Source organism: Chiloscyllium plagiosum, unplaced genomic scaffold (genome assembly GCF_037043375.1).
Source record: "Chiloscyllium plagiosum isolate Xiang-an unplaced genomic scaffold, Cpla_swu_hap1 HiC_scaffold_27, whole genome shotgun sequence".
Classification (NCBI taxonomy): Eukaryota; Metazoa; Chordata; class Chondrichthyes; order Orectolobiformes; family Hemiscylliidae; genus Chiloscyllium; species Chiloscyllium plagiosum.
Window position 1 is genome coordinate 21060742 of NW_028270165.1, and position 24918 is coordinate 21085659.

The 24918-nt window shown below is 46.0% G+C and overlaps 1 long non-coding RNA gene and 1 pseudogene across 2 annotated transcripts; one reads left to right on the forward strand and one right to left on the reverse strand.

The window, feature by feature from the left end:
- Window positions 1–4191: 4191 nt before the first annotated feature.
- Window positions 4192–24918, reverse strand: part of LOC148143385 (uncharacterized) — a 55716-nt pseudogene continuing 34989 nt past the window's right edge.
- Window positions 13454–15578, forward strand: LOC148143386 (uncharacterized). 2 transcript variants are annotated; one of them, XR_015751211.1, is made up of 2 exons: window positions 13454–13500; window positions 14205–15578. It is a non-coding gene; the product is annotated as an uncharacterized LOC148143386 (long non-coding RNA). The 2 variants fall into 2 exon arrangements; XR_015751212.1 differs by lacking the exon at window positions 13454–13500 and adding an exon at window positions 13851–14073.

Below are 24918 nucleotides of genomic sequence, written 5' to 3' on the forward strand. Positions count from 1 at the left end.
ACATTGACAAAGAGGAAGATTCAATGGACCCGAAAGGGAATTCGGTGGTCATGTTCAGATGTGCAGATTTACACGGAAAAGGCAAGAGAATGTTACGAATTGAGACACGCGTTTACTTACGGTGTAGAACCAGCAGATTGAAGGTGGGCCGCATGGCCTCCGTCTGCGCTGTGACACATGTTGTGATTCAGTGTGAAATCACAGTTCGATCAACAGAATGTGGGAATTTAGAAAACAGTTTATATTTACACAGCCTCCATTCATCTGCGCAATAGCATATTACACGACAGCAGTGGAGGTCTTTGACATCAGTCTCGAACGTGCCTGCCGCGTGCCAGGCGAAAGGCTGAAGGGATCTATGGAAAACACTCCGTGTGAAAAAGTAGAGTGTCGCAGCAGGAGGGTGCTGGGTTCATGTCCCTCGATCGAAACTATCGTCTGCTATTGCTTCCCTTTGTAAGGGTACTCTGTTCTATATCTTGCCTTTGCCTCTGCTTCCCAAATCTTCGAGCATCTGAGCTGAATATGTCACTAAACACTGGCCCAACTTACACAATTGAGGGCAAGTGCTTGTGGAGATTTGAGTTGCTTTTAGCCAGTCTGTTCTGAACTGAATCCTAACACCTCTTCTCTGAAATGGGAATGAGCTGGTGAAGTTGAAACAATTCGAATTCGAATCCCTACACTGCGGAAACAGGCCCTCCTGCTCAACAAGTCCTTGTCAACCCTTCGAAGAGTAACCCACCCAGACCCGACATTTACTTCTCATTGATGCGCCTAACCTACCGACCTCTGGGCACGATGGGGCAGTTTAGCATGGTCAGTCCACCTAACCTGCACATCTTTCGACTTTGGAAGGAAACCGGAGCACCGCAGGAAACCCACGCAGACACGGGGGGATTGAACAAACTCCACACAAACAAGCCGCACACGGGTAGGATCGAATTCAGGTACTGTTCTGAGACAGCAGTGTTAACCACTGAGCCGCAAAGCCACATTATTTGCGGTCGTATTCATTCCCTGCAATAGTTCCCCACCCCGGTTCAGACGTGAATGACAGGACGATCAGCATTTCGAAAGCAGCATCACCAGACAGACACAGTTCCCATGATGAGGACACATATCACCGATTGCGAATCACCTCGGAGAGATACAAGTGACAGAGAGTCGCATGGAAATGATGGATTGAACGGCTTCCGGCTGCGGCGGAATGACGTCACGTGTTTATGCCGCCCTTCTCCCTGTCTCTGGGACAGAGCGGCTGAGGGAGAAACAATGGCTCATTTTCAACTTCATCTGGGACATTTGGTGCTCAGATGTTCACTGCTGCCCGTTCGCAGCAAAGAAACAGACGCCCGTGTTAGAAAAGTCTTTCTGCAGGATTGCTGTGTGAATTCTGAGCACCGAGCAGGCTGCACACAAATGCACTCATATGAATTTACCTGAGGGAACAGTTTCCGGTGTCCATTTCGCTCTGTCCCACCAGCACAGCATCTTGCTGTCTCATTGATTACAGACCTTTGTAATGTAGTTAAAACTTGCCCATTTCCTCCGCATTTGTGTAACTGACGTCTCCCATCCCAAGTGATTGAGAGAAAGCAGAAGGGCGAATGGGCTCTGCCCTCCCCCAGAACAGTTTGCAAGTCGAAACAAAAATGGTTTATTTATCCGCCAGTGGAGAGGGTCCAGTTACTGGGAACGAGACAAACAACAGCGTCCTGGGCGCAGGGACACGGAATGAGAAGCAAATGTTGTGGAATCTCTTTGCTGCTTGCGATTCCTGGAGCAACTCAAACGTTTTTCACACTGAGCAAGTCTCAGCTGCTTGAGGGGAGGGCGCTTGGAGCGTCCGGGGTCAGGGAAGCGCGCGTCGGCGGCGGCCAGTGGTTCGCTGGTCTAGCGGTATGATTCTCGCTTCGGGCCGATAGTAGGATGGATTTGTGAGAGATCCCGGGTTCGAATCCCGGACGAGCCCTCGTTGCTTAGGTTGCCTTGTGCAGAAACGCCGGCGCAATTTTCTCAAAAAGCACATTTATTAAACGATATCGTACTGCCTGAAGGAGGGATGGGGCCGAGCTCCCATTACAGCGAACAGGGTAAAAGGAAACACTTGCTCAAAGTGAAAACAAGCATTGCACATCGTTCGCCCGCGCAGTCCGACTCTGAATGAATCCTCCAGCTGCATTATTGCTCAATTGTGAGCGTGAAATTTCAGGAAGTGGGGAAGTGAAGTGATTGGAGGCAGCGCTGAACAGGTTGACGTTAATGGTGCCGTGTATGAGGATTGTCAGCAATGAAGGTAGATTGGAAAGTTGGGACAGTTCTCCTTGGAGAACGGTAGGTTGAAAGCTGGCCTGATTGACGTTATTCAAGTCATGAGGGTCGAGACACAAGAATAAAGTAGTTCAAATGCTCCCACGCCTGAAAGGATCGACAACGATTCAGCAGAGTTTTAAAATCACGAGGAAAAGAAGTAAAAGTGACATTAGGAAGAACGTTTTCTTACAGGGAGTGATCAGGGTCAGTAGTTTACGCAAACATCAAACAATTATGTTCCTTAACCCATGGGACAGACGGGTGGGAGTGGAAGACAAGAAGAAAGAGAGACACAGAGTGAGCGAGAAAAGGGAGAAAAGTCAGAAAAACAGAAGTTAAGAAAAAACATAGAGAGACTGAGGAAGGGATACAATTCCATTGGGTCCCTGCTTTCTCTATGGTTTCATACACTCCCTCTCATCCATGAAAGACAGGCCTTGCTCCGAGAATCTACGACAGTCTGGCTGGTTCACGGACGGTGTGGGGGTGATGGACGGTGGTTAATCGATCAAAACTGACACTAAGACTCTAACAGTACCCACACTCATTCACACACACACACACACACACACACACACACACACACACACACACACACACACACACACACACACACACACACACACACACACACACACACACACACACACACACACACACACACACACACACCCTTTGATACTCACCTCAAGCTCCATCCACATGGCAATGGGAACTATGGCTGACAGGACCTGCTTTAAATACCTTCAGGTCTATGACTTAAAGACCCTTCTGTGCCCAACACTCAGCTCTTCTACCGAGAGTATACCTCCCCCAGGGATGGAGCATTACAAGTTGTGAGTTGAGAGGAAGCGGGGGTGGTGTGAGAGAAAGCAGCAGCTCAATAGTTTAGTCCAAATGATCTGTCTGTCTGTCCCTCTCCTCCTTCCCCCACCTCCTCACCTCAGACACAGATTACAGACTTAAAATCCACACAGAGACAAAGCCGCAGTTTCAAACAAGCAGCAGCCACAACACACTTACATTTAGACAACAAAACACAGGCTTCTGCACCCAAAGGACACAGATTTATTTCACAAGGAAACAAGGATTTTCACACAGCTGAACACAACATTGTCTGTGTATATCTCCGAACTTCTTTGTAAAAGTCAGTGATTCTGTGTCTCACTCTGACCGTATTGCGCTTCCATCTCTGTGTTAATGTCTGTTTTTCTGTGTTGATATGACTATCTCTGCAAGCAATGGGACACAGATGATGTCGGAGGGAAGTTTGAGTGTGTCTGCCTGTGTATGAATGACAAACTGTCTGCAGTGGCACACATTGTCCTGGAAGCGTGTGTCTGAAAGTTTCTTTATAGCTGTCTGTGAATCTGATTTTGTGCCTGTGAGTGTTGGTGTGGGCCCAGTTCTGCCTGTAATGGGACAAACTTTGAATCATCACGTTTATAATTAATTCTTTCAAAGTCAGAGTCTCCCTCTCTCTGAGAAGTACAGTAACACAATGCCGCCTTCTGCTCACAAGCGCCACATTTCGCTGTTCCACTGCATCTGTTTCCTGGGGGAGATCCATCTGAATCTTAATGAGAACAGCCGCAGCAGCACACAGCTGCCTGAGTCAGGTGTGAACTCAAAAGTGGGATGACTGAGTAAATCCTTTCCCAGAAAAGCAGCAGGTAACAGCTTCTTACCAGTGTGTATTCGTTGGGGTTTCAGAAGGTTTTTTTGAATGGACAAATCGTTTCCCACACACAGAGAGGGGAATGCCCTCTCCCCAGTGTGAACGTACTCATGTATCAGCATTTCATGTTTGTGTTTAAAGCTTTTCTCTCAATGTGAGCATTTGAAATGTCTCTCAGTGTTAACCAGTTGGTGTGCCTAGAGGTTGATAACAGAGAATGCCTTGTTACACTCAGAGCAGGGGAATGGCCTCTCCCCAGTGTGATCTCACTGGTGTGTCAGCAGGTAGGATGAGTCACTGAATCTCTTCCCACACTCAGGGCAGATGAATGGACTCTCCCCACTGAGTGCATTCTTGTTTCTCAAGAACGGGTGATTGATTGAATCCCTTCCCACAAACAGTAGATGAATGATTTATCTCCAGTGTGACTGCATCAATGAATTTCCAGCATGTATAGACATTTGTATCCCTTCCCACAGTTTGCACATTTCCATGGTTTCTGTAGTGAAGATCATGTCTCTCCATATTGGATGATCAGCTGATTCCTCACCCAAACACAGGACAGGGTTAATAGACTTATAGAATCCTTACAGTCCACACGTCCACACCAACCCTCTGGGGATAAAGACATCCAGACCTATTCTCCTACCCCATTACTGAACATTTACCCTTGACTAATGCACCTAACCAACACGTCCCTGAAAACAATGTGCAATTTTGCATGGTCAATTCACCTAACCTGCCCATCTTTGAATTGGGAGAAGAAACCAGAGTACCCAGAGGGAGCTGGCACAGACCCAGGGAGAATGTGCAAACTCCACAGAGACAGTCGCCTGAGGCTGGGATTGAGCCACTGTGGCGATTCAATCTCTCCCTGCTGTGAATGGTGGGATGCTATTCAATCTGTGGAACTGGTGCAGGACTTGTCCATTTGTCACTGAGTACACTGATGTTTGCAAACTTTTCCCACAGACAAACATTGACAATCTAATGGTTTTCAAATCCTGATGAATTGACTCACTCTAAGATCCTGATAAGATATTTGCTTGGAATTCTCGCTGATAAATGTGTCTCTGTGATTCTCTGTAAAACAAACTTAAATCAGGAAAATTAGAGATTGAGCAATCGTACTGTTTAAGATACTAAAAGGAGTTAAGAATCATAAAAACCTTATAGTGTGGAAGAAGACCGTTTGAATCCACACCCATCCTCTGAAGAGCATCCCACACAGACTCAACCCCATATCCCTGCATTCCCCATGGCTTACCCACCCAGCCTGCACATCCCTGCACATTATGGGCAATTTAGCATGGCCAACCCACCTAACCCATATACCGTTGAATTGTGGGAGGAAACAGGAGCACCGAGAGGAAACCACACAGACATATGAAGAAAGTGCCAACTCCACGCAGTCTTCCGAGTCTGGAATCAAACCCAGGTCCCCAGAGCTGATAGGCAGTAGTGCTAACCATTGGGTCATCATGGAGTTCTTTGATTCCAGCAATTTGTGTGAAAGTCACTCAAATACTGACCGTGAAACATTACTGGACTGTCATGAAAAACTCAACTAGCTGACAAATGTCCTTCAGGGAAAGGGCGTGTTCTGGCCCTCCACAATACTCAGCCCTCAATGAGAGTAGAGATCGTGAGAGCAGTGGGATACTTACAGACAGTTGCCTCCATCTCCATCACAGGAATAACTGACAGATCCTCACTTCAAGAAGATCAAGATCAGAGTGTATGAAGAATCATCACCTATAAACTCCGCTCTCAGACACACACTGTCCTCCAGTAGATACATGTTTTTGTTTCTTTAGAGAAAGGGAGAGACAGAGAGAGAGAATTGCAGCTCACTGACCTTCAAGAACCAGCTGCTCTGAAGCCTCTCCTTCTCAGTGCAGGAGAGACAAACGTTCCTCTTGGTTGGAGATTGTTGTGGGGAAATTCTTCCACTCTAACCCCGTGTAGAAGAATTTCCCAGAGTTCAGTACTAACTCGAATACAAACACTTCCCAGCAGGTTGTTCCTAAACCCATCCAGTCCCTCCCTCCAGCTCTGTCTCTCACTTATCAACTCCACCAGCTCAGACACCCGGACTGCTCCATAAACAACTCGGCGCTACCTTTTGTTCACTCTGATTGGCTCGGTGTCCCGCCAATTCCAGAATGTCTTCCCGAGCTGCCCCACTTTCTATTGGGCAGGACATGCGGTCAGTCACGCAAGAGCTGAAGCATAAAAGAGATATGTGTTCATCTCTGAGCCGGCGTGTGTTTATTGACCATCGCTCGTTGTCTGGAGGGCGGTGACGAGTCAACCACAATGGAGTCACATGTAAGTCTAACCGGAGAAAGGTGAGCCCAATGGTATCTTACAATAATTGACAGTCCAGATTTTTAATGACTTAACGGAACACCCCTATCTGGCCTGGTGAGATTTGAACACGTCTCAAAATCGGCGGCACGGTGGCACAGTCGTTAGCACTGCTGCCTCGCAGTGCCAGAGACCCGGGTTCAATTCCCGACTCAGGCGACTGACTGTGTGGAGTTTGCACGTTCTCCCCGTGTCTGCGTGGGTTTCCTCCGGTTTCCTCCCACAGTCACAAAGATGTGCAGGTTAGGTGAATTGGCCATACTAAATTGCCCGTAGTGTTAGGTAAGGGGTAAATGTAGGGGTATGGGTGGGTTTCGCTTCGGCGGGTCGGTGTGGACTTGTTGGGCCGAAGGGCCTGTTTCCACACTGTAATCTAATCTAATCTAAAACATTAACCAGGGTTAGCTAGGACTAGACTAGTTACATTGAAACAAAACCACTGTCTCCTGAGACAGGGATTTCCAGCTTTGGTCAACAAGAGGACACAATGTTTCAGGGAAACCAGAATATTTATTCAGAATTTCCATCATGAACTGACAGGAATAACTTCTGTAAAACTCCCTCACAGGATTTTAGGGAGAAGATTTACATATGAAAAGAAGAATCATAATCCATAAGTCCGTGTGTGAGTAAGGATAATACTTATTGTTACATCATGGAGATCAAACCCTGTTAATTAAACTAACCGCCCAGAAAAGCTCATCTTGCCTCATAATCTGTTAAAATGTGAGTGACAGAATTCCTAAATTCCACTATTTAAAGAAAATATTTTTCTAACTCTAATAGTGAACACTAAACAAAACCTATTCACAAATCCAACACCCCCTTTCTTTAACTACTTACTATCTGACCCCAACTCGACACAACTTAATATGCTCTTCTAATAACATATTTATTAAACGTTACATTAATTTGATCTCAAGGCCACACAGTCTCCTCTTTATTGATGTTTTCACTTTTCTAGCTGCTGATCTTCCTGGGTGCTCTTCTTCTTACTGTATGTTTCACGTGAACAGGTACCTTAGATGGAGAGTGTTTTGATTTTCTCTGAGAGCAAGGTATTAGATCGGCAAATGCTCTCCCATCAACTTTCAAAATGCCGGGTTTATATCCCCCATAGGACACATTAAATTCTTATTTGATTGATTTCCAGGGATCAAAACAATAAAATTCAAATCTCATTGTCTTCTGGTATCCTGGGCATAGCTTAAATTAATTAAATTTGAATTGTTGTCAAAACATCAAACCGAACACAGGTATCCATTTAACAGCCAATTGCTACATTTGAAACAGCCCGACCTTTTGCGAGCAGCTGTGGCTGTACTTTAAGTTGAGAAAAGCTCTCTCTATCTTAAACTGACAATACCTGCTTTCGACCTCATAAAATTGCATTGATCATTTGTTCCTGGACGAACACGAAGACTCCAACACCATGATGAAACCATGTAAATGTGGAGACTATTGGAAGAGATTGTAGTTACCCTGTCTAGCTGGAAATTGATTGATACAGTCACACTGGAAATAAGCTTTTGCCTGCTCTACGTGTGGAGAGGGATTCACAGTGTATTCCAGCTTCCAGAAAAAATTGCTTATCACACTGATGAGATACCGTTTAGCTAAACCCCCTGTGGAAAGTGTTTCACACAGTCAGTCAACCTCACTGTGCACCAACGAGTTCACACTGGGGACAGGCTGTTTATGTGCCCTGTATGTAGGAAGGAATTTGCACGGACATCAAACTTGTTATGACATCAGCGAGTTCACCCTGGAGATAAATTATTTACTTGCTCAGAGTTTGCAAAGGGATTCGGATAGTCCCACAACCCCCTGATACATAAACACAATCATTCTGGTGAGAGTGTGTAAAAGAATTCACTTCTGCCCACACATCAATGAGTTCACACCAGGGAGAAATCATTCACTTGCTCCGAGTGTAATATAAACTGCATTCAGTTTTCTCAGCTCTTCAGTGCAGTTACAACATTGGCATCTACCCAACAATCTGGAAATTTGCCAGATTGCCTGTGCACAAGGAGCAGTACACATCCAACTCAGGATTAATCGTCCTATCAGTATACTCTCGATTATCGATAAAGCTATGAAACATATCGAATAACATCCTCTCAGCTATGAGCTGCTGAGTGACCAGTTTGGGTATCACAAGGCTCACTCAGGTACTGACCTCATTCTAGCCTTGGTTAAAACATGGACAAAAAAGCTTAATCCGAGAGGTGAGATGAGATTGACAGCCCTTGACCTCAAGGCTGCATTCGACCCAGTGTGCCATCAAGGTGCTTTGATTCGATTCCAGGATGTAATTTATGACTGCGTATGTTATTCTCTATATAAATCACAACGATCCTCTTGATTAGTTTCCAGTCTGTAATTCATTCCCGAGTATGTTATTCTATATACAAACTATCCCGAACCCCTCAATTAGATTATAGCCTGTATTACACACTCAGTTTTCTGTTATACTGGATGTAATCATCCTGATTCCCTCGATCAAATTTCCGTCTGTAGCTCACTTCTGATTGTGTTATTCTGCCAGTAAACAAACCCCATCTCTTGATTAGATTCCAGTCTATAAAACCCTTCCTTGAATCTAGCTACCTTTCAGAAAATGTCCATGTTTATTAATTTTGAACGTTTTTCAGCGACTAATCTATAATCGCTCAGTCTGATATAAAGTCACGGTCTTCCATGGCATATATTTTACCCAACATGGCATGCGACTGTGATTGCACCCCATTCTCAATGCAGGAGTTCCACGAGCACGCGCAATGCGCGCTTACAGGCACATGGGCTGGAGTTGGGAACATGCGGACTGATGGTCCGGAAGCCGGAAGGGAGAATGTTATGTCAATTTCTGTCCAACACTGACAGTGATGGTTCCGAGAAACTCCTCTCACAGATTAGATTAGATTACCTACAGTGTGGAAACAGGCTTTTCGGCCCAACACCAACCCTCCGAAGAGCAACTCCCCCAGACCCATTCATTTACCCCTGGCTAATGCACCTAACACTATGGGCAATTTAGCATGGCCAATTCACCTAACCTGCACAGTTTTGGATTGTGGGAGGAAACCGGAGCACCCGGAGGAAACCCACGCAGACACGGGGAGAATATGCAAACTCCACACAGACAGTTGCCCAAGGGTGGGAACCACCGCCCAAACCACCGTGTCGCCCTAATGGGTGGGGGGCATTTACAGGCTTTTCCTCGAGTAATGTTTGAATGTTTGACTGGAGTCGTGTGGTGAGTCTTTCTGACCTCTGTCTCATTCTCATGATAATTTTGGTGGTTTGTAGTTTACTGCGACTGTTAAGCTGCACTCCTCAATCTTACTCATACATGGGACCTGAACGTCTTTAGCATCTATTTGCTATACCTAATTGTGCTATTCTGAGTTCCAGACTTCAGACCCCTGGAGTTGGATTTTAGAGTGTGGTGCTGGAAAAGCACAGCAGGACAGGTAACATCCGAGGAGCAGGAGAATCGATGTTTCGGGCAAAAGGTCTTCATCAGGAAACCCTGTGCTTCGATGTAGTTTGAATGAGAATGTTGGGCATTTACTGAGCTCCTTGATTTCAGAGGTTTAGAGCTGGAGAAGATGATAGAGATAGCGAGGGACAAGACTATGAGCAAAGATTAACATTTTATAATGGATCTGCTGCATCACCAGGAACCTGTGTGCGTCAGCAGGCATAGCAATCATAGATTAAATGAACTTGGTGTGAGGAAGGCGAGAAGCAGCCGTGATCTGGAACGAAAGGAGGTCACTTGACCTGAAATGTTGACTGTATTGTCTGTCCATTGATGCTACCAGACCTACTGAGATTCTCCAGCAATTTTTGTTTTTGTTTCTGTTTCTGTTTCAGATTTCCAGCATCCACAGTTATTTGTTTCTTGTTTAGCGATTTGGATGATCTCAGATTTATGGGGAGTAGAATGTTTCAGGCCTTCAAGTGTGTGACAGAAGAATCAAACTCAAGAAGTGACAAAGGCATAGTGTAATTTTCAGAAGCAGATGAACTGAGGTGGGGCAGGGTCAGAAATTATTCCTGAGATTTGAAGAGGTGGTCCCAATGAAAGTGTGGACATGCAGCTGGTAGCTCATCTGAGAGGTAAAGCATTTACCAAGCTTTCAAGTGGCTACTTCAGCCTCACACATTTGGCATGAGGATAGATGGAAGTGGTGCTGGAGAGTGGTGTTTGCAGTGTGATTTGGACATAATGGATTTGAACTTCTCATTATTTAATTGTGCAAGAGTTCCAAGTATCCAGGATTGGGTGTTGGGCTGGTGAAGGCAGTGCGAACCTCAGAGAGAAACTTGAGGACAATGATTTTCACATTTTCACTTTACTTGTTTTATTTCCCGCCAAGTTGACTCTCTCTGTCTGATGGTTGACAGGCTGGGAGATTGAGGGTTGGGCCTTGATCAACTGAGTGTTTTATTGTTCTGGAAGGTGCAAAAGGCCGGGGCGGGGTGGGGGGTGGTGCGGTTGGGCGGGCGGGGTGGTGGGCGGGGGGTGTCAAAGCTTCAATAGAAATCCAGCAGAACTGAGAACACACACCTAGCTCTGTGGGAACGGGGAGACCAACAGAGGACAGAGACATCAGGACCTGAAATCCAAGCTGACACCAGACTACCATGTAATCAGTGCTTTGATTTGCATTGCCAACCCTCTACCTTTACCGAACTTCCCATTTGATTTGAATGTCACATACCCTCAATATTCAGGATCCAATCCTTGTCATCCTAAAACCACGTCTCTGTAAGGAGTCTCAGATCACACTTATTTTCTTCAGTCAATTCGTTCACTTTTCTTACAGTGCAGCACACATTCAGACACAGTCTTTCGTTTCAATTTTTGTGATCTTTTCAAACCAGCTTTGATTAGTGGTACATTTATTCCCTTTGTCCCTTTCTGTTGTTCTCTGACATTCACTTTCCACATTACTACATTGCTCACCTGCCTTGATTTGGAATTGCCCATCATGTCCAGGGATGTGCAGGTTAGACAGGTTAGCCATGGGAAATGCAGAGTTCTCGTTTCATAATAATAGAAGTAGGAGTCGGCTATTTGGCCAGTCGAGCCTGTTCCACCATTCATTCAGATGATGGCTGATCTATCCATCATCTTAGCTCCTCCTACCTGCATTGTTCCATCTACCCTTAATTCCCCTCCATGCAATATCCCATCCAACTGTGTCTTGAATATAATTGATGAAGCTGCCTCATCTGCTCCCTTGGACAGAGAATTCCACAGAGTCACACGAATTACAACATGGAAAGAGTCTCTTCAGTCCAACTCATCCATGTTGACCAGTTATCCTAAACAGTCTAGTTCCATTTCCTAGCACTTGGCCCATATCCCCCTAAACCCTTCCTATTCATGTACCCATCCAGATGCCTTTTAAGTGACGTAATTATACTAGCCTCCAAGACTTCTTCAAGCAGCTTATTCCATACCGCACCATGCTCTGCATTAAAAAGTTGTCCCTTAAGTCCCTTTTATTTCTTTCCCCTCTCACCGTAAATGTATGCCATCTAGTTCTACACTTCATCAATTCAGGGAAAAGACCTTGTCTGTTTATCCTATCAATGCCCCTCATGATGTTATAAACCTCTATAAGGTCAACCCGTAGCCTCCGATGTTCAAGGGATAACAGCCCCAACTTATTCAGCTTCTCCCGATAGCTCAAATTTTCCAACCCTGGCAACATCCTTGTAAGTCTTTTCTGAACCCTTTCATGTTTCACAACCAACTTCCAATAGGAAAGAGAGCAGAACTGCACATAATATTCCACAAGTGGCCTCACCGATGTCCTGTACAGCAGCAACATCACCTCCCAACTTCTATACTCGATACTCTGACCAATAAAGGAAAGCACACCAAATGCCTTCTTGGATATTCTGCCTACCTGTGACTACTTTCAAGGAACTATGAACTTGCACTCCAAGGTCTCTTTGTTGAGGAACACTCCCTCAGACCTTACCATTAAATAGAAAAGTCCGCCTCTGATTTGCTTTTCCGAAATGCAGCATCTCATATTTATCTAAATTAAACTCCATCTGCTATCTCGCAGTCCATTGGCCCATCTGATTAAGATCGTGTTGTGCTCTGAGCTACCCATCTTTGCTGTCCATTATACCTCGAATTTTGGTGTCATCTGCAGACTTATTTACTATACCTCCTATATTGACATCCACATCATTTATATAAATGACAAAAAGTAGTGGACCCAGCACGCATCCTTGATCACAGGCCTCCAGTCTGAAAAGCAACCCTTCACCACCATCCTCTGTTTTCTACCTTTGAGCCGATCCAAATGGCTAGTTCTCCCTCTATTCCATGATATCTAACCTTGCTAACCAATCTTCCTTGGGAACCTTGTCAAACTCCTAACTGAAGTCCATATGCTACCCTGGGATGTAGGCTATCAGGCCCAGGGGACTTGTCTGCCCTCAATCCTAATAGTGTGCTGTGTACCTTTTCCCTATCGATGTTGATTGTTTAAGTTTTACTGTTTCTGTAGCCTCTGACTTGTCCGTTCCAATAGGAATTGTACTATTGTCCTCCAACTTGAAAACTGAGGAAAAGTATTGACTTCGCATCTCTGCCATTTCCGTGTTCCCCCCTTAAGTCACTGGTTTCATCTTCCGAGGGACCAACATTTACCTTAGTAACTCTGATCCCTTTAGCGTACCAACAGAAGCTTTTGCTACACTTTTTGATATTTTGTGCGAGGTTTCTTTTGTAATTTACCTTTATTCATTTGTGAATATCCCTTTGTTTATGTTTGAAAGTTTTCCAATGTTTGAGCCTTCCAGAGGTCTGGAATAATATTTCGAAAAAGACTGAAACTTAAAAAACCCCGCACCTTTCAGTTGTCTTGGGGCAAGGAACACGATCTCCCGCCCGTTGTCTCCGATTGGTTGGATGACCCATTTAGCCACGCCCACTGCACACGTTGAGACGTCACGAGCTCGGACCCCACCCCTTGAGAACCGGCGCCTGCGCAGTATGGGTCCTGAAGCAGGACAAAGACAGTGTTACTGAGTGTGGGAGAGGAATGGCGCCGGCGGCTGAAGGAACAAGAACAGGAGCCTCTGGAAAAGCTGAGCAGGTCCGGCAGCTCGTGTCGGGAGGAATGTGAGGCGGTGTTTCGGGTCCGGGGATCCTCCTTCAGAACAGGACCAGGTTTCAGGAACATCCCAAGACCTGGCTCCTGCCCCTGGGGAGAGGAGACAGTGAGACAGGATAGGATTGGGAACCGCGGGAGGAGGGAGACTGGGGAGTTTATAAACTCCTAGGGGGAGGCCTCAGGCCGCGAATAAAACCCACAGCCCCAGGGTTCACTTCATTGGGAAGGGACCTCTCGGGTTGCCGGTGCAACCTGCCGCCATCTTTGTCAGGGTAAGGCGCTGTCTTGGGGCGGGGAGCGCGGGCGGCCATCTTGGTGAGGGCCCCATCAACTGTCATTTCCGGAGGAGAATTCCAACCTTGTGGCAAGCTTGGACAGCCGGAAGTCATTCAGCAAATTTACTGGTTTTCTTTTCTCAAGCAACCTTGACATTTCATTATCATGTCCCTGATTCAGCTTCATTTCCAGCACCTTTGGAGGCAGCTAGATCAAGCTAATTCTTACTTAAATGAAGTTTTCCTCCATACACACACAAGGCTATCTGGCTGCATGAGGGTATTCAGGTTTCTGTATCCTGGATAATATGTGATCAGCAGGCATCTGGCAATCTACAGGAATTGCCGCCTGTGTTATGTTTATTTAACTGTACTGACATTAATCACATATTTTGTGAATTTCTTTTGCAGGAAGACACGCGGAAAGAAATCTGAAAGCAAATGACACAACAACTTCTGACAGAGACACTTGATTCATTGGGACTTGAATATCAGCAACTGTTCAAATCGAGAAGAAACGTTTGCTTTTGTTTGCTTCAGAGCGATTTTGGATACTGGTGTGGCAGGAAGAATACTGAGACACACAACTGAGGGAGATTCAGTGCGCTGACTGTGAAAACTGCTTCAACCTAATTACTCAGCTTGGGGGATAAAAATCTAACCATTCACGGTGGGGAGAGACTGTGAACACATTTTGTCTGTAATTTCAAATCCAGAGCGACATAAGGAAAGCTCTCCCTATGGGGAAACTGTGGAAATGTGAGTATTGTGAGAAAGGGTTCCCTTGCCCCTCGGTGCTAGAAACTCACAGACGCATTCACACCAGGGAGTGGCCATTCACCTGCTCCATGTGCGGGCAGGGATTCAGTTGGATGGACAACCTGTGTGCACCAGCGGGTCTACATAGGAGAGAAGCCATTCACATATCCCATGTGCGAGAGGGGGTTCGTGCAGTCATCTACACTCCGGATCCACCAGCAGGTCCACACGGGGGAGAGGCCATTCATATCCCCTGTGTGCAGGAAGGGCTTGTGGGCAATGTACAGCAACATGAGCGGGGCCACATAGGGAAGATGCCATTCACCTGCTCTGAGTGTGAGAAGGAATTCATTGATTCTTCTGGCCTGCTGACCCACCAGCTGGTCCACATTGGAGACAGCCCACTCCCCCGCTCTCAGCGCGGGAAGGCTTCTCCGGCTCCTCCCACCTGTGGAGACACCAGTGAATTCATGTGCCATTGCAGGGGGATTGAAAGAACAACGGCGGAGTCCCATTAGCGCCTGGACTATCAACCCAGTTCTGGGAACTCACAGGTTTGAATCCTGTTGTGGCAGATGACGGAATTGGAATTTGGTCAGAAATCTGGAGTTCAGAATCTAACGATGAAACCGTTTTCAGGGCAACAAAGAAAACCCCCATCTGATTCACTCATGTCCTTTCGAGGGAGGGAAACTGCCGTTGTGGGAAAGGATTCACTCAGTCATCCCAGCTGCATCCTTTACCTGATCTGACCTACACGTGACTCCAGACCCACAGCAATGTGGTGGACTCTTGACTACGCTCCCTGATTCCTGGAAAATAGGTGGGGAGAAATTTACTTGGATACAGACCGTAGGTTGAAATTGCTGAGTGAGGCAATACTTCCTCTGGGTTAAGGCTGTAACAAGGATCCAATTACAAAGGGACACGTCTGTGCTGACCAATAGTAAAGAAAGTGGGGATGGGGAGTGTGTGCACTTTGACCTTGAGCTGTTTTAAAATGAAATAAATTGGTTTTCATATGTCTTTATGCTGGGGAGATCTGAAACAGTACCGAAGTTGGGTCACAATTAAGGTGGCCTGAACTTACCATCAGACTCAGACACTGATATCTATGAGATCCAACACGTTTTTGTTTTAAAGATGGTAATTTCTTTCAGCCTCTAACACTAAGTTTCCAATGTTATGTATCAGAAGGAGCAGTGAAATAGTAGCTAGTATTGTTAGAAACTGTTAAGTCTGTCATCTCTGCACGTACTGCGTTGTTTCATCTGCATTGTAAAGTTTACTGCCTGCAGCGGGAACGTGTGGGCTGTGTTCACTAGAAACTAAAAATCACACAACACCAGGTTATAGTCCAATAGGTTTATTTGGAAGGACTCGCTTTCGGAACACTGCTCCTTCGTCAGGTAGCTGTGGAGCAGGATCAGAAGGCACAGAATGTATAGCAAAAGATTAGTGTCATGCAATTGAAATGATATATTGAACCAACTTAGATTGCTGTTAAGTATTTCTTCTTTTAGAATGGGTTGAAGGTTTCTGTTCATTAATATGTAAATCCCAGAACTAGTTTTAAGTCACATTCTCCAGATAACTTCAGGTTTTATAAAAAGAGGTGACATCTCAGCTCAGTCAATGCATTAAAGGTGTAAGGTTTGAGTCTGTCTGTATCCCAATCTTGAGTTAGACTGGTTGTATTTTCAAAGTAGGGATTTATAAAATATGAAATGGCTTGACTGCCTGCAGATTGCGCACCTTTTGAGGAAAACTGAATGTATCTGCAAATATAATTCTGAAAATCCAAATTCACCCTATAGACTTTGTGTGTGTGTGCATAAGAGAGTGCTTGTTTGCATGCTTGGTAAAGTGTGATGGTTTGGAGATGCCGGTGTTGGACTGGGGTGTACAAGGTTAAAAATCACACAACATCAGGTTATAGTCCAATAGGTTTAATCGGAAGCACTAGCTTTTGGAGCGCCGCTCCTTCATCAGGTGATTGTGGAGGACACAATTGTAAGGCACAGAATTTATAGCAAAAACTTACAGTGTGATGTAACTGAAATTATACATAGAAAAATACTTTGATTGTTTGTTGAGTCTTTCATCTGTTCAAAAACCATGATAGTTTCACTTCTTTCATATGAGAGAGAAAGTGTGGATAAAAGCGAGGGGTGCATTTTGGTAAAGCAAACAAGGGCAAGGGTTATACAGTAAATGGTAGAACAGAGACACCCGGTGAGGGGAAAGTTTCAGGTACATAGTTCTTTGAAAGTTGCATCACCGGTAGACAGGATGGTTAAGGTGGTGGTTAGCACACTTGCTTTCATTTTTCACATAATTGAGTGTTGGAGTTGGGACGTCATGTTGAGGTTGTACAGGATATTGATGAGGCCACTTGTAGTGTACTAAGTACATGGAACATAGAAAAATACAGCGCATACAGGCCCTTTGGCCCTCGATGTTGTGCCGATCCAAGCCCACCTAACCTTCAATAGCCCACTATCCTCCATATGCCTACCCAATGCCCGAAACACCGCCTCACATTCCTCCCGACACGAGCTGCCGGACCTGCTCAGCTTTTCCAGAGGCTTTCTATCCCAGTCAATGCCAGTTGTCAGATAGGTGCAGCAAGCAATGAGGAGAAAGTGAGGTCTGCAGATGCTGGAGATCAAAGTTGAAACTTTATTGCTGGAACAGCACAGCAGGTCAGGCAGCATCCAGGGAACAGGAGATTCGACGTTTCGGGCACAGGCCCTTCTTCAGGAATGAGCAGAGAGTGTTCAGCAGGAGAAGATAAAAGATAGGGAGGAGGGACTTGGAGGAGGGGCGTTGGAAATGTGATAGGTGGAAAGAGGTCAAGGTGAGGGTGATAGGTCGGAGTAGGATGGAGGCGAAGAGGTCAAGAAGAAGACTGCAGGTCAGGAAGGCGGTGCCGGGCTGGAGGGATTCGGCTGAGACAAGGTGGGGGGAGGGGGGATGAAGAAACTGGTGAAGTCCAAGTTCATCCCCTGTGGTTGGAGGGTTCCCAGTCGGAAGATAAGACGCTCCTCCTCCGACCGTCGCGTTGTTGTGGTTTGGCGGTGGATGAGTCCAATGACCTGCATATCCTCGGTGGAGTGGGAGGGGGAGTTGAAATGCTGTGCTACAGGGTGGTTGGGTTGGTTCGTCCGGGTCTGGGTGGATTACTCTTCGGAGGGTCAGTGTGGACTTATTGGGCCGAAGGGCCCGTTTCCACACTGTAGGGAAACTAATCATTTCCACCAACTGCTTAGATTGTGCAGTCATACATGCCAGGCCCCTTGTCACCCTGTCTACCTCAGGATCTATGAGACGATTAGAATCACCTCCTATGATCGTGCTTTGCACCCCAAGACTCATTAATTTAGCAACTGCATCAATCAGAAATGTAAGATGGTGCATGTGGTGGAGGGGTGGGGGGCAATACACATTCAGGACGCCATACTCTTCTCCATGTAGTTGAGTTTTAAGAATGATGAACTGTCCAAGTTCATCCTTAATTTGCTCAATTACCTGGAAAGGGAGGTTCCTTCTTATCAGTATAGCCACTCCTCTACTCTTAGAGCTTAAGGAGAAGAATACCCTATTATAACTCCCCCACCACCCCACCCCACCTTACCCATAGCTAACATCCTGGATCCTTCCACCTGAGGCCGTGCCGTAGCCCCAGGCAATTCACAGATGAAAAAAAACACGTTATTTACAATCTGAGAGTTAACAATGGATGCCCATTCCTCCCCCCACCCCCCACCCCACACATACACACACACTCCTTCTCCATACATCTTAACCACAGGTATATCCACCCCCAAACCAAAACCAAAAGGACAGCAGTTAAAACAAAAGTCCCCACATAATGCACAACTGACCGATATACTAAATAATTCCGGTTTTACATCAAGGCAGTACAGAGAAGCCGATAACCACAAAAAAAAACGGAGAGAGAGAAAAGAAAAGAAGGGGCAGAAAGAACTGTACCATTGTCCATATCGATGGCCCCATCCCGAACTGAGTCCTTGAATTCAGAGAATTCACAAAGTCCTTCGCCTTTTCTGCTGAATCAAAATGACATACCGACCCCCCATGAGCAAAATGCAACATGGCCAGGGACCTCAAGGAACATTGAAAGTTCAGATCCCTTAATTTTCTCTTAACTTCATCAAAAGCCCTTTCTCTTCTTAATCCAGGCTCCTGGGAAGTCCTGAAAATATATTATTCTTGAGCCTTTGTGCATTAAAGCCTGTGGATCTCTTCCCAGTCTTCTTGCTGTTTCAATCACTAACTGTTTTTCTTTATAATGGAGGAGGTGCAAAAGGACCGTGCGGGGGCGTGGGTCCGGTCCTGACTTGCACATTGCAATTCGGTGGGCCCGCTCCAAACTTAACAGGCCCGACTCCAACTCCAGCCCCAAGAACGTCAGGAACCACTTCTCCAGGATTCCAACGAGGTCTTCGCCTTCCTCGCATTCCGGAAGACCCACGAGCTGTAAGATTTTTCTTGTACTTCTGCTCCTCAAGGAATCGAACCTGGTCTTCCAGCGTTTGGATCCTTCCTCCTGAGACCTCCGCCACGGTCTCCGATGCCACGGTCCTCTCCTCCGCTGCCTATTCTCTTCGGGCCAACACTTGAATTTCCTGCTCCATGCTTTTCCAGCGTGGCAGATAGTGGTTCCACCGCTGCTTCAATCTTATCTCAGAGTTTGGCAAACTCCGAGAGTAACTGCTGCTGTCCCATTAAATCCAATGGGACTGCCCTGGGAGTTTGAGCAATGGCTCCAGGCGCCCCCGATGCAGTAGGGGAGTGCCCTGCCTGCTGCATCCCTTTCAGCGCCTTTCCTTTGTTTGCTTTCATCCTGGTCTTAAAGCTGTCAAAGCACAATTATAGCAGCTCCAGATATTCACTAAGTTTATATTAGCACTTTTTTCTTCTAAGGATGGTTAACGAGGGGAGGGGGGCGGTAAAGGTCCACATTGCCAGAGGATATGGCACAGAGCCCAGCACAGCAGACCACTCAGACCACCGCCATCTTGGATCTCCAAGAAAATGGTTTTCAGACCAGTAGAGAACAGCTAAGGGTCATACAGCACAGAAACAGACCCTTCAGTCCAAATAGTCCATGCTATGTTCTCAAATTAAACTGGTCCATTTGCCAGTGATTGGCCCATATCCCTCCGAACCTTTCCTATTCATGTACTTATCCAAATGTCTTTTAAACATTGTTACTGTTCCTGCATCCCCCACTTCCTCTGGACATTGATTCCACACACAAACCACTTTCTTAATAAAAAAAGGTTCTCCTCATATGTTTTTAAAATCTTTCTCCTCTCCCCTTCAAAATTTGCTCCCTCATCTTGAAACCCCCACCCTAGGGAAAGGACACCTGCTGGTCACCTCATCTATACCCCTCATGATCTTATAATCCTCTCTATAAAGTCACCTCTCAACCTCCTACAGTCCAGTGAAAAATATCTCAACCTATCCACCCAGATGTAAGTATATTCATATCTGTTCAGTGCTGGTGCAGGCTCGAAAAACCAAATGGTCTACCCCTGCTCCCAATTCTGTCACACTGTGTGAGACCATAACGCATGAGAACAGAAATTAGGCCATTCAACCCATCGAGTCTGCTCCGCCATTCAATCATGGCTGATAAATTTCTCAATCTCATTCTCCTGCTTTCTCCCCATTACCTTCGATTCCCTTGATACTCAAGAAGCTATCTATCTCAGTCTTAAATATACTCGGTGACCTGGCCTCCTGTGGCAATGAATTTTATAGATTCAGCACTCTCTGGCTGAAGACATTTCTTCTTATCTCCATTCAGAAAAGTGTTTTAGATTAGATTACATTACAGTGTGGAAACAGGCCCTTCGGCCCAACAAGTCCATACCGACCCACCGAAGCGAAACCACCCATACCCCTACATTTACCCCTTACCTAACACTACGGGCAATTTAGCATGGCCAATTCACCTGACCCTGCACATCTTTGGACTGTGGGAGGAAACCGTAGCACCCGGAGGAAACCCACGCAGACACGGAGAGAATGTGCAAACTCCACACAGTCAGTCGCCTGAGGCGGGAATTTAACCCGGGTCTCTGGTGCTGTGAGGCAGCAGTGCTAACCACTGTGCCACCTTGCCGCCCACAAAAGTCTTCCCCTTACTCGAAGGCTGTGCCCTCTCTTACCGATGGAGACATCTTGTCAATGTCCACTCTGTCCTGGCTGTTCAGTATTCTGTCTGTTTCATTTAGATCCCCCCTGAGTGTGGGCCTGTTAATCAGCATGGACCAGATCCTTCAGGATGAGGGACAGAGGAATTAGGTTCAGCAAAGTGAGAATGAGGGAGAGTCTGAGGGATGGAGATTTTCAGCTTTCTGGGAATGAGAGAGGAAAGAAAGTTTGATATAAATTAGAATTGATTAGATTGGCTGATTGGCCAAGGAATGGCAGATGGAGTTTAATTTAGATGAGTATGAGATTTTGCATTTTGGTAAGGCAAATCAGGGCAGGACTTATACACCTAATGCTAAGGTCCTGGGGAGTGTAGCAGAACAAAAAGACCTTGGAGAGCAGGTTCATAGTTCCGTGAAAGTGGAGTCGCAAGTAGATCAGATAATGAAGGAGCTGTTTGGTATGCTTTCCTTCATTGGTGAGTACATTGAGTTAGACCATGTTTTGGAATACCACACTCAGTTCTGATCTCCCTGCTGTAGGAAAGATGTTGTGATACTTGAAAGAGTTCAGAAAGGATTTAGAAGGCTGTTGCCAGAGTTGGAAGGTTTGAGCTCCAGGGAAAGGCTGAATAGACTGGATCTATTTTCCCTGGAGTGGAGGCTGAGGGGTGTCCTTATAGAAGTTCATAAGGGGCATGGATAGGGAGCATAGCCAAGATCTTTTCCCCAGGATATGGGAGTCCAAAAGCATAGGGCATAGTTTTGAGATGAGAGGGGTAACCTGAGGGGAAACTTCCTCACAGAGATGGTGATGTCTCTGTGGAATGAGCCGCCAAAGGAAGCGGTGGAGGCTGGTGCAATTACAACATATTAAAAGGCATCTGGATGAGTACTTGAATAGGAAGGGTTTTGACGGATATGGGCCAAATGCTGACAAATGGGACTGGATGAATTTAGGATATCTGGTCGGCACCAACGAGTTGGGCCGAAGGGTCTGTTTCCGTGCTGTATGACTCTAATCGTCCTCAGTGAAAGTAGAAGTGTGGTTGTGAAGACGAGACTTTCAGAGCAGTTTTCAAAGATGTTTTGCCCTGACTGGGAGCAGAAGTTACAATGAAATCTTTCATTTGTGAGACAGTAGCTGAGTGAGGGAGCACATCTGGAATTCTAGTGGAAAGTGGGAATTCATTGCACTGTGTGGATGAAGTGCTTTCAGGTTTACTGGCAGTAAGTACAGTGTGCTGAGTGGAGAACCTAGTGAAGGGTTAGGTGGGTTTTTGTTTTAAACTGCTCATTTCATTCAGCCTCCAACATTGTATTTCCAACGCTGTCCATCAGAAGGAGCGGTGAATCAGTAACTGGTATCGTTAGAAGCCTGACGGTTTTCAGTACAGCAGATATTGCCTTGTTTCATCAGCATTGTAAAGGTTACTAGCAGCAGCAGCAGGTGTGGGCTGTATTCACTAGAAATGATTAAGCAGTTACAGAACACACATACGAGAGGGCAAGGTGGGACTTGTCTTTCGATTTGCAGAAAGTGGGAGGTTCTGTGAGCTGTCATTCGGAGTGCACACAACCCTGGTAAATCATTGAAGCCCTACAGTGTGGAATCAGGCCATTCAGCCCATAAAGGCAACGCTGACCCCTCTGAAGACCATGCTCTAGTGATGGAGAGGGATAAGAGTGCACTACAGGGCAAGAGTTATAGCTGGGGGCAGGGAAATTATGATGCGGTGAGGCATGACTTAGGATGTGTGGCTTGGAAAAGTAAGCTTCAAGGCAAGGGTGTAATTGATATGTGGAGCTTGTTCAAGGAGCAACTATTGAGTGTCCTTGATAAGTATGTACCCGTCAGGCAGGGAGGAAAGGGTCGTGTGAGGGAGCCGTGGTTTAATAAGGAATTGGAATCCCTTGTTAAATGGAAGAGGGCGGCCTATGTAAAGATGAGGCGTGAAGGTTCAATTGGGGCGATTGAGAGTTATAAGGTAGCCAGGAAGGACCTGAAGAGAGAGCTAAGAGCAGCAAGGAGGGGACATGAAAGGTCCTTAGTTGGTAGGATTAGGGAAAACCCTAAGGCTTTCTATAGGTATGTCAGGAATAAAAGAATGACTAGGGTAGGAATAGGTCCAGTCAAGGATAGTAGTGGGAAGTTGCGTGTGGAGGCTGAAGAGATTGGGGAGACACTGAATGAATACTTTTCGTCAGTATTCACTCAGGAACAGGACATTGTTGTCGATGTGAGTACCGAGTCACAATTAAGTAGAATGGATGGCTTTGAGGTATGTAGAGAAGAGGTGTTGGAAATCCTGGAAAGGGTGAAAATAGATAAGTCCCCTGGGCCTGATGGCATTTATCCTAGGATTCTCTGGGAAGCAAGGGAGGAGATTGCAGAGCCATTGGCCTTGATTTTTATGTCCTCGTTGTCTACAGGAATAGTGCCAGAAGATTGGAGGCTCGCAAATGTGGTTCCCTTGTTGAAGAAGGGGAGTAGGGATAACCCTAGTAACTATAGGCCGGTGAGTCTCACTTCTGTTGTGGGTAAAATCTTAGAGAGAATTGTAAGGGATAGGATTTATGAACATCTGGATAGGAATAATGTGATCAAGGATAGTCAGCATGGTTTTGTGAAGGGCAGGTCGTGCCTCACAAACCTTATTGAATTCTTTGAGAAGGTGACTAAGGAGGTGGACGAGGGGAAAGCAGTAGATGTGGTGTATATGGATTTTAGTAAGGCGTTTGATAAGGTTCCCCATGGTAGACTACTGCAAAAAATACGGAGGTATGGCATTGAGGGTGAGTTGGAGGTTTGGATTAGGAGTTGGCTGGCTGGAAGAAGACAGAGGGTAGTAGTTGATGGCAAAGGTTCATCTTGGAGTGCTGTCACTAGCGGTGTTCCGCAAGGATCTGTTTTGGGACCATTGCTGTTTGTCATTTTTATAAATGACCTGGAGGAGGGGTTAGAAGGTTGGGTGAGCAAGTTTGCGGATGATACGAAAGTCGGAGGAGTGGTAGACAGTGAGAAAGGATGTGGCAGGTTACAGCGGGATATTGATAAGCTGCAGAACTGGGCAGAAAGGTGGCAAATGGAGTTCGATGTAGCTAAGTGTGAGGTGATTCATTTTGGTAAGAGTAATAAAAAGATGGGGTACTGGGCTAACGGTCGGATACTTGGTAGTGTGGATGAGCAGAAAGATCTTGGTGTCCATGTACACAAATCTTTGAAAGTTGCCACCCAGGTAAATAGTGCGGTGAAGAAGGCATATGGCGTACTGGCTTTTATTGGTAGAGGAATTGAGTTCCGGAGTACTGAGGTAATGTTGCAGTTGTATAAGACTCTGGTGCGGCCGCATCTGGAGTATTGTGTGCAGTTTTGGTCCCCATACTATAGGAAGGATGTGGAGGCACTGGAACGGGTGCAGAGGAGATTTACCAGGATGTTGCCTGGTATGGTAGGAAGATCGTATGAGGAAAGGCTGAGGCACTTGAGGCTGTTTTCATTGGAGAAAAGAAGGTTTAGGGGTGACTTGATAGAGGTGTACAAGATGATTAGGGGTTTAGATAGTGTCGACAGTGAGAATCTTTTTCCACGTATGGAGTCAGCTATTACAAGGGGGCATAGCTTTAAATTAAGGGGGGGTAGGTATAGGACAGATGTTAGGGGTAGATTCTTTACTCAGCGAGTCGTGAGTTCATGGAATGCCCTGCCAGTAGCAGTGGTGGACTCTCCTTCATTATGGGCATTTAAACGTGCATTGGATAGGTATATGGAGGATAGTGGGCTAGTGTAGGTTAGGTGGGCTTGGATCGGCGCAGCATCGAGGGCCAAAGGGCCTGTACTGCGCTGTATTCTTCTATGATCTATGTTCTAAGTGTATTCAGGACACAGTTGGCTGGGTTATTGCATTGTAGGGAATTAAAGGGTAGTTGGGACAATGCAGATAGGAGGAGCTGAGATGATGATCTTAATGAATGGCAGAGCAGGCTGGATGGGCCAAATGGCCTACTCCTGCTCCTATTACTGTGAAACTATAACTGTGCATTTCCCTTGGCTAACCCACCTAACCTGCACATCCCTGGACACAATGGGCAATTTAGCATGGCCAATCCAAATCAAGGCCGGTGAGCAGTGTGGTGATGTGGAAAATGAACGTTGGAGAACGATAAAAAGGGAC